Genomic DNA, 10,653 nt, shown 5'->3' with positions numbered 1-10,653 from the left:
ATGCTGGCTGAAATATTCTATAAAACTTTTTTTTTTTTCTTAATCTTTTTGTTTTTTGTCTAGAACCTTGATAAACATTCTCATTTCATGATGCTTTTACTGTCCTGATCTCCAACATTAGTTTTGTTTTCTCTATATGGAAGCACAAAAATTGCCACTGAAACATACTGAAAAATTAATGTAGAGTTAAATCAAGAATTAAATCAAGCTTTGATCATACACGATATGCAATAGCAACCCCTCACAAACTATGCAGATCCCTATGGTATTTCATTCCATCAAATACTGCCAACACACGCACACATGAACACACGCAATACTGATATTATATAATGCTTATGTTACTGACATACAACGGGATCCATAAGTCTGAGACCACTTTGAAAATCTGGGACTCAAGATCTAATTTAACCTGGAAATAAATGGGGAAAAAAATTTTATGACTTAACATAAATTAGAAATAGAAATTTCTGGCTTCTCATCACTAACCAGATAAATGTTACATTGATCATGTGACTCCTTTGTACAGATGGTCAGATGTTCTTCCATTGAAGCAAAAGTTGCTCTTTGGATCTATTCTACACAAACTTGTGGAGTTCATGTAGCTGTAATTTGAAATGGAAAAAAAAACAAAAACGTAAACATTATTATGCAACTGAAACAGCATTTACACACCAGTATATAGTAATTTCAAACAGTGTTGAATGTCATCGATATTCTAAACTGATCAATAGCTTCCATATCCTACAGTGAGTTGCTATGACACAATGTGAACGTGAACTAGTACAAGGACACGCTCAGAATTCCGCAGAAAGAGGACGGAGTGCATTGATCCTCTGTGCTCCAGATCTGTCAGTCAACCTGTGGGAGGGATGCTAAAACATTCACTAGACCATGGGGACCGCCGCAGTGTGTCTGACTGTGTAAATTCACAATTCATCTTCAAAAGAACAATAGCACCAGTCTGCAACCAATGACAAGTCTGCCATATAGAAGAGAGGATACGATTTTGTAGTTTCACAGTTTACTTAAAAGGATGGACCACCCAAAAATAAATACTCTGTTCTATCATCATTTACTCACCCTCGTGTGGTTTAAAAGATTATATTCTGACAGTGTTATGAATATATTATTTAGTATTATTTACATACAATTATAGCATATTAATTAGTGTTGTCAAAAGTACCGACTTCGGTATCAAGTTGGTACTGAAATTTTAAAAATGTGACGATCCCAGCATTTCCCTCTAGCATTTTGAGCGCTGTTGAGCGGATTTTTAAACACCTCTGATTGGCCATTGTGTTCACGTGCTCATCAGATATGTCTGTGATTGGCTACAATGATCAACGCTTCAAAAACATGTTGTAAATAGACATCTTTGACACTCTTCACTGAGCTCTTACACAGATACACACGGGAGTGTTGATCTGTCAGCAGATCCATCTATCAGTGGATATATTATCTGTAGTTGCCAGAAATTTACCCCAAAAAATACAGTAGCAGCGTTTTAAGTTAAAAAATGCAATAAACATTAATTTAACAACATAAGATGTAACATAAAACCCTAATTTACATAACTGATTAGGAAATACTAAGAAGAAACAAAGATTTCAATGAAAATATATCAAATGTGAAGTGTAACGCAGGGAATTATGGGAATGCCAAATTACGTTTTTATTTTACTGTTATACAAGTAAGCCTACTTGTTCTTTTTCACTTCCAAAAACTGTAAAATTACTGTAAAATTACATTAAATGTACAGTTAAATCTATTACAGTTGTTCCCTGTACAGTTTTTCACCGTAGCATTTTTACAGCATTCTTACGGTCTTTTGCCGTTAAAATCAATCTTTTTTTTTAACAGTGTAGCCAATCACAGTCATATCTGTTGAGCACGTGAACACAATGGCCAATCAGATTAAGAATCCGCTCAACAGCACTCAAAATGCTAGGGGCAAATGCTGATATCGTCACATTTCTAAAACTTGGTACCGAAGTCAGTACTTTTGACAACACGAATATTAATCTATTGAAATGTTCTTTTTATTCTTTATATTTTCGGCTTTCATTTTAATTACTTTTAGTTAAGCGCTTTTATCATTTTTATTAGTTTAAAAAAATTAAACAATAACAACAATGAATTTGTCCATACAATGAAAGGGGGGTGAAAACAACATCGGACCCCACTGACTTTAATTTTATGAAAAAAATAAAAAAATAAAAACACTTTTTGACTTCTGTGAAGAAAGTCAGTCATACAGGTTTGGAACAACATGGTGGCAAGTAAACAATGACAACATTTTCAGGGGTGAACTATACCGTTAAAGCCAGCATGAAAAAGGAAGTTGCAATAGTCTTTTCTTCCCTATTTTAATGTATAATCGAGTGAAGGGGCTTCCCGGACAAGATTTTGTCCAGTGGGACTTGATTGGATCATTATCATTTGATCTCATGTGAGTAACAGGTTGTCCTGCCCTTTCGCCAATAAACACGTCATCAGAGAAGAGAAGGATGTTGTTGCAAGAGGGAGGGGAAGTTATTTTGATTAAAGATTAGGGCACATAAAAAATAAATAAATAAATAAATAAATAAATAAAACTGACATACACGGATAAATCATTTATAAGTACTGGCAATATTCCATGAAAAATAAGAAGTGTCCATTTTTATTTCATAGTGACTTTCAAATCAAGCAAACATTTTCTTCCTAAATCCATTGTTGGATACACAATTGGGATTCGCTGACCTACAAAAGCTATTGATGAAACAAGTCTGTGGTACATGGCAGTAAAGCATGCGCTGTGGTCCAACAAGAGATTTGTCTCACTCTGTTATGTCAGGATTTTGAGCAGACATCAGGGGGACGTTTTGCCCATAAACCCCTGCATATCTCAGCTGTGTGACTGTCTAACATTTGTAGACAGGAGCCAAATGTGATGGCGCTGAATGAGCAGTGGGTCAGTGGAGCAGCCTGCTCACAGTTTACAGACCAACACTAATCCCCTCCTTTCCTAATTTACAACTCTCATCTCCATGGCAATGTGGGACAAGAGCCGAAAAAGCACCCTGAAGCAGACAAACCATACTCGGACTATGTCTACTCGCATTTGGGGGCCAAAATTAACCACACCTGCCAATGATGAGTACATTTACAGGCCATGGAGGTATAAATTTTGCATTATTGCTACTTCATCCCTGTGATGATGAGATTATTTATAACAAACAGCACAGGTTTTTGTGTTATCTGAGAACAGTCAGTCTCCAGTTCTCTGTGATTTTGATTTGCATTAAGTTTTGGATGCTTATTAATACATTGTATATTAAACATAGGCCTATTTGACTCCACAAAGATTTCTGCAGAACTAAAAACTTCCTAGATGAACCTGATTGTCACTGAATAAAGAGATCAGAGGTCATGATAGATTTAGGTTTTAGTAGATGGTTAGTCTTTCAAAAAAATCGCTTGCGTCACTTACATCAGCCACGGTCAGATTATCATTCTCACAATCCGGCCCATGTCATTTTGCAGTGTTCAAAGAAGCTACAGACCAATCACCAAGTTTTATTTACAGGGCAATCCCAATTTTTTGCTACATTTGGAGCTTTCTGAGTCTTAGCTTCATCCTTGCTTGCATACTACCATTTAAACTTTGGGGGATCAGTAAGATTTAAAAAAAAAAAAAAAAAAAAAAAAAAAAATGTTTTTGAAAAGTCTCTTATGCTTACCAAGGCTGCATTTACTTTATTAAAAATACAGTAAAAACTGTAAAAATATAATTACAAAAACATCATTTATTCCTGTCATGGCAAAGTAGAAGTTTCAGTATCATTACTTCAGTTTTCAATGTCACATGATCCTTCAGAAATCATTCTAATATTCTGATTTGGTGCTGAAGAAACATTTCTTATTATTATCATCAATGTTGAGAACAGTTGCTGCTTAATATTTTTATGGAAACCGTGAAACATGGATTTTTTAGGAGTCTTTGATGAATAGAATGTTCAAAAGAACAACTTGGAAAATGGAAAATCTGTAAATCTTCTGTAACATTATAAATGACAATTTTCGATTGAAAGTATTTTTTACAACAAAAAAAAATCTTACTGAACCTAAACTTTTGTATGACATTGATTTATTCAAAATGTACAGATGTGAGCCTAAATAGATGTAAAGAGAGTACATTCATGAATTACTAATGGAAAATACATTGGCATCTACTCCATAAATCCACTGAATGCAAATGACTAATGTATGATGAGGTAGAAGTTATAAGAAGCATCCCAAGACTGTGATTATGCATTCATGTTTTCTACTGAGGTAGCAATAACAATAAAAGACTAAATTATACTTAAGACAACAGATGTGATATTAAACCAAACATGTATCCTTGTGTTTTCAGATAATCAGTTACAAAATCGAGGATTGCGGAGAAGTAGGTCATGAGCTTTTTGAAGTTCAATATTTTATGTCAGCTCTCTATGGAATAAGGGCGCTTCTGCTCTGACGAAAAAACCACTGCGTACTGACTGCATCTGACTTCTGTTACTATTGAGGATATTATGATTATGCAATATCAGCTCATTATCTGGGATGCCCATTCATAATCATTTCTTGCTTGACTTTAGGACCTTCAATGCACGAAAAATGAGGAAAACATAATGAAGCTTATGCAGATCAAAATTATACATGGAACACATAAGTCACATCCTGAGGCAAATTCTCTGCATTTAGAAAGATTACTGAGCAGAATATCTATAATCTTAAAATCATGTAGCAAATTCAGAACGAAGTTAAAAATGCTTCCAAAAGGTTCCAGTTGAGAAGGTTTTGACTGAAGACTGATGATCACTCAACAACAATCCATTTGCAAATCAGATTCTCGGTGGATATCAAGTAAATTAGCAGCTTCAGGCTATGAGAGCAAATTAACTTTTCATCTGATTTTTAATCACTTCGAATAGAGATTCTTTAGCTCAGGGATCTCTCTTCTCTTTTCATTAAGTTCACTTCGGAATGTAAAGCTTTTGGGTCAATGACTACAATTTATATTCAGATTCTTTTTCAAAAAAGAAAATAACAGTTTAGCACAGTCCATTAGACACCTGTGAGCAAAGACTGAGCCAGGTTTTAACACTATCATGTACATGGGGCTGAATTATATTGCACTTACAGTACTGTCCTGTATGGACTGGCATAAAAACCATTTACTTTTTCAGTAGTAGCAAGATGAATGACTTTCCAGCTTGGGTGGCATACAGATCAGATGGGTGTGAAATGCTTAAAGCACCATATGCTCCAATATATCTTCATTAAAAACAAGCACAAACAAAATAATCAAAATAAAAAGCAAAATATTATAGTCCACAATAACGCCATGTGCTCAAATACATCATCAAATAAGCAACACCACAATAATGCAGAAAAATGCCACATGCATAAATAAACCTTCATCAGATAAGCACATGAGAAAGGACTGGCTCAATTTATCAGTGATTTATCAGACTAAGGAAAAATACAAAAATCTAGTGAACATTTTAAAAAAAAAATGGCTAAAATACTAAAAGGGTTAGCTCACTCAAAAATGAAAATTGTGTTATTAATGACTCACCCTCATGTCGTTCCAAACCCGTAAGACCTTCGTTCATCTTCGGAACACAGCTTAAGATATTTTAGATTTAGTCCGAGAGCTTTCTGTCCCTCCATTGAAAATGTATGTGCGGTATACTGTCCATGTCCAGAAAGGTAATAAAAACATCATCAAAGTAGTCCATGTGACATCAGTGGGTTAGTTAGAAGTTTTTGAAGCATCGAAAATACATTTTGGTCCAAAAATAACAAAAACTATGACTTTATTCAGCATTGTATTCTCTTCCGGAATCCTTTCCATTGAATTGATTCCATCAAATTGATTCCACTGAATTCTTTCATCTGTCGGCATTGGTAATGCACTTTTACGTCGCCGTGGTTGTTTTTGAAGATTAGGACATCCGCAACATTTTGAAGCATCGAAAATACATTTTGGTCCAAAAATAACAAAAACTACGACTTTATTCAGCATTGTATTCTCTTCCGGGTCAATCCACGTTCATGACTCCGCCGCTTCTTTCCTGTTTTACGGCGGTTGGCATCCAGCTTATTGGTGCATTACCACCCCCTTCTGCTCCGGAGTGTGGTTCACGACTCCACAGTGATGCTGCTGACGTAAGACGCTGATGACGTGTTATCCGGTGCGCCCGAGCTTCGTTCACAGTCTGAGGGAGACGCACGCTGTATTCAAGCTATTCTACATTGTTTGTATTTTGGTATTGCTATATTTTTTAAGGTTTGTAAGTGTGCATGTCACGGATGTCCTAATTGCCAAAAACAACGATGTAAAAGTGCATTACCAACGCCGACAGATGAAAGGATTCAATGGAATCAATTCAATGGAAAGGATTCCGGAAGAGAATACAATGCTGAATAAAGTCGTAGTTTTTGTTATTTTTGGACCAAAATGTATTTTCGATGCTTCAAAAAATTCTAACTAACCCACTGATGTCACATGGACTACTTTGATGATGTTTTTATTACCTTTCTGGACATGGACAGTCTACCGTACATACATTTTCAATGGAGGGACAGAAAGCTCTCGGACTAAATCTAAAATATCTTAAACTGTGTTCCGAAAATGAATGGAGGTCTTACGGGTTTGGAACGACATGAGGGTGAGTCATTAATGACATAATTTTCATTTTTGGGTGAACTAACCCTTTAATCTAAGCCTGGTCTGTGAAACCAGGCCTTAAGGTTTTAATTCTGGCTTTTTCTTCATTATGATATCAGAACAGTTGTATCACACTGACATTTTTGCTTTAAAATTAATTTGCTTTAAAATTAATGAAAAACATGTTCATCATAGAACAGACTGATTCAGGTCATTGTACGTATAAATCACATTTTTATGTATTTTTGGATAAATTAATAGATCTTGGCAAAATAAATAAGTCATGTCTTTGACCCAACTGTGTGCCCACAACTTTGGAGAGAAACAACAGGAATATGATCCTGTGTACTACTTATTGTCTCATCCTAAACATCAAAAGCTTTTATAAAATGGAAGGGTTGCTAGTTTAAACTCTTTTCTACTTTCTCCCACTGACCACTGTACTCGGTTTGTGCTGTCCATTTAAAAAATGAACCATGTCTGCCCACACATGTGTGGTAGTAGTTAGAGAGATATTGCTCCTTGATAACAGCTGACACTTTGACATTTTGTTAGATGAGATTCTGAGTTTTTACACATACAAATTTGTTTTGTACCCTCATCTGTGCACTCAAAAATAGCATGGATTTAAATCAATATGACAGCGCATCAAACTGGCTAATAATTAACATTAAGAGGACAATCCATTTCACCTCATTTTATTCAAAATGATCACTCAACAAGACAGAGAGACAGATGGATAATTAAATTGTCAAGCAGATGGTAAGTCCCTCTTGGATACCTGATAATTTCACCATTTTGACCCTCTCACAAGCCTGTGGACAAAATCTTGTCATGAGAGGCCATATGGAAACTCCCAGTTTCACATCACTCATAAATTCATTGATTCAGAGACAGTTTGTTCTGTCTGTCGCTCTGCAGAGCTGACGGGCCACAGAGCCGACTGTGTCTAGCATGACTGAAATTGGTAAGGTTTGCCGTGCTTATGTAAAGGCTCGGAAAGATGTCGCAGATGCCAGAGGCAGGTCTTGCTCCTAATAAAGAAGGACGGAGGAGTGCAGACAGTACTGAGGCCTGCATGACAAACATCACATGGACCCTGCGCGCATACACGTCATACGATCGAACGATTGGACACAGGTGCTTTCTAGGACACACGGCTGCTGTTTTTGTATGGAAACAAAAAAGGTAATGGTTGTATTCCTCTGATTAAGGATGGAAAGTAAAAAATCTCCCAATTCTAAAAGGGTCAATGACATATAAGAGGGTCCACAATACAGAGAAGGAAAAATTTTATTTCATATAATTTGTGTATTAATATTGGTTTCACGTGACTTTGAAAAACTTATACCACTTGCAAAGACAAGTGTATAAAAATGGACGTAAATCATGTGATGTAACCATCAAAAGTATAATTTACCTTACACCAGGGATGGGCAACTGGTGGCCCGCAATATTTTTGCAGGTAAATCAGGTGAACTGTATAATATTCTGCTCAATTTTAATACATTTACAAGTGAGTCATGTAAAGATAGCTTTCAGATTAGGATATTAACGCTAACCCCAATCAGGAGGGGTCGTTAGGTCCTGCCGATAACTGTTATTACAAGGTGAGCATTGTAGGATATGCGCGCTAATGTGAATGTATGAAGTACGAACAAAGAGAAGTATGAAAGATAAACCGGTCACGCCAGAGTTGCTCTCATATCAGATTAAAAAGGTAAAATACAAAATCAGCACCTTTTTGAGAGGCCACATGTTTCTCATTGAGGGCACGTTTACGATAACAGTATCGTTTTTTTTTTTTTAAAGTTCCACTTTTAAACTTGTTTTCAAAAGTTTGCATTTTCAGGCCCCCAAAATGCTGTTGTTGTGTAAATTAAACTGAAAAAAAAAATTTAAACTGTGTCATGTAACGGCCACTGAGAGAAGCCTTTTTAATAGTGGGAATGTTGTCTGAAATTAATGGTAAATGCATGTGTTCTTATATTCAGCTATTGTTAAAAATTATGTTATTATATTATTTTCATTCATGAATGATAATGTGCAAATTTTTGTAATAACATTTGGAATAACTTTTTTTAATAAGCACTTTTTTAGCTGTTCTCTGAGGGTGGGTTGAGAATGTTCTGTGGGCAACAAATCAAAAATAGGACCTTTGTAAATTTGTTTGTTTCAAATTTACAGGCAATGCAACAGACGTTTGCTTTTCAATTGACAATGAAATTGCCATTGGAATTGGCATAATTGCACCAATTTTATAGTTAAAAAAAATAATTAAAAACTCATTGCATTAATTGTACATTGATTTCCCTCAAAAAGAAAACTGAATAAAACAGTGTAAAATGTGTGGATTAGTAATCTGGCTCCTTCTCAAAAAGGAGAAAAATGCTGGCTCTCGTCATTATTAAAGTTGCCCATCTCTGCCCTACACCTTAAATACAGGTGAATGTACTTCTTAATAATCATTTTCACTATACCCATCTATCTAACATGTATGTGTTTTTGTCTTTTTTTTTTTTTTTTTGGTCAATGTAGTTTTTATTATTCGTTTTTATTTATTTCAGTTTTAGTTATTTAAGTCAATCAAGTTAAACTAAAAGAAAATGATTCCTAAGCATCAAGCTAAAATAAAATAAGTTTTTATGCAGCTATAACAAATGTATAATTTATTTCAGATAGCGTTTATTTTATTTCCAGTAGCTAAATTTCTTTTTAATGTTTTTACTTTTAGTTAACTATAATAACTCTGGTAGGGAATTCAGTTCATTGTATGAATTGGATTTTTAATGTATTTTTGAATAAACAGCACCTTACAAAGATATGTAGTGATATTTAAAAATATGATTCTGTAAAAATTAAAAATAGTGTATTTTTGACATAAACAGCCACTAATGCATTGCTACTTTAATTTATGCACACTACTTTCTCTACAAAAGCTGGGGGGGGGGGGGGTCGGTTTTTCCAGCACAGTCCTGTTATTATAGCTTGCAACATGATTGACAGAACAAAACAGAACAGGAGCTTAAATGGCAGTCCAGCCATGTATTTTCTTCACATTACAGCAATCATTTACTCGCTGCCCCTGGGCAAATGAAGAACCCAGCGAACAAAATTGAAACAGGACAGATACATTAGATTAGTCAAAGCGGGGTCTAATTCACACAGACATCCCCACTCACTTGAGGAAATATCCATGCCCTTAGTCGCAGTCTAAGTCATGCGTGTCTCAATGCTGTAAACAATTATTTCACTCCCAAGATCTGTATCTGCTCTGAGGTGTGATGAATAAGCTTTTACTCCTCTCATCCATCAGACAGACCAAACAAACAGGAATGAACTGTGTGATTTTTAGGCTATGGCTAAGCTTAGGCATTATTAGTGTATCACTATAAATGGCTTATCATCAGAATAAATGATAAAACTCTCATCTGATGTTCCACAGAGAAATTTCCATAGGTAATAAATATGAATGAATCACTACGCACTTAAGAAAATAAAAACATTAATATCCTACATGGATGACCTTTTTCATTGCACAAAAGATTATTTAGATTACTTAAATGTTCTTCAGACTAAAGTAAATGGTTCTTTTAAGAACTGATCAGGTTCTTTGGGGAACCAAAAATGGCCCTTCTATGGCATTGCTGAGGAAACTCTGTTTTGGATAATAGTATTACTAAGTCTGATCAAGAATAAGATGATGATATCATCAAAAAAATAATTCTCAAAAGAAATGCATAACTACTGTACTGTTTCTCCTCCCATGTCCTGTTGCAACAGGTCCACCATACCAAGGAGGACCAACTGACTGACCAACCACACACACACACAGATTCATTCTATAGAACAAGATTTCTAATGAGAATCTAAATGACTTCCAAATTTCTAAGAGGACATCTGCAGACATAATTATGTCCCTATTTTTCTGAATATATTTAAGACAGACT

The 10,653-nt window shown here is 35.2% G+C and overlaps 1 protein-coding gene across 1 annotated transcript in view; it reads right to left on the bottom strand.

Moving 5' to 3' along the window:
* The window catches only part of ephb2a (eph receptor B2a), a 66,037-nt gene that overhangs the window by 54,383 nt on the left and 1,001 nt on the right, over window positions 1-10,653 (bottom strand). The window lies entirely within an intron of this gene.

This window comes from Chanodichthys erythropterus, chromosome 20 (genome assembly GCF_024489055.1).
Source record: "Chanodichthys erythropterus isolate Z2021 chromosome 20, ASM2448905v1, whole genome shotgun sequence".
Lineage (NCBI taxonomy): Eukaryota > Metazoa > Chordata > Actinopteri > Cypriniformes > Xenocyprididae > Chanodichthys > Chanodichthys erythropterus.
This window is presented reverse-complemented; position numbering and strand designations above follow the sequence as displayed.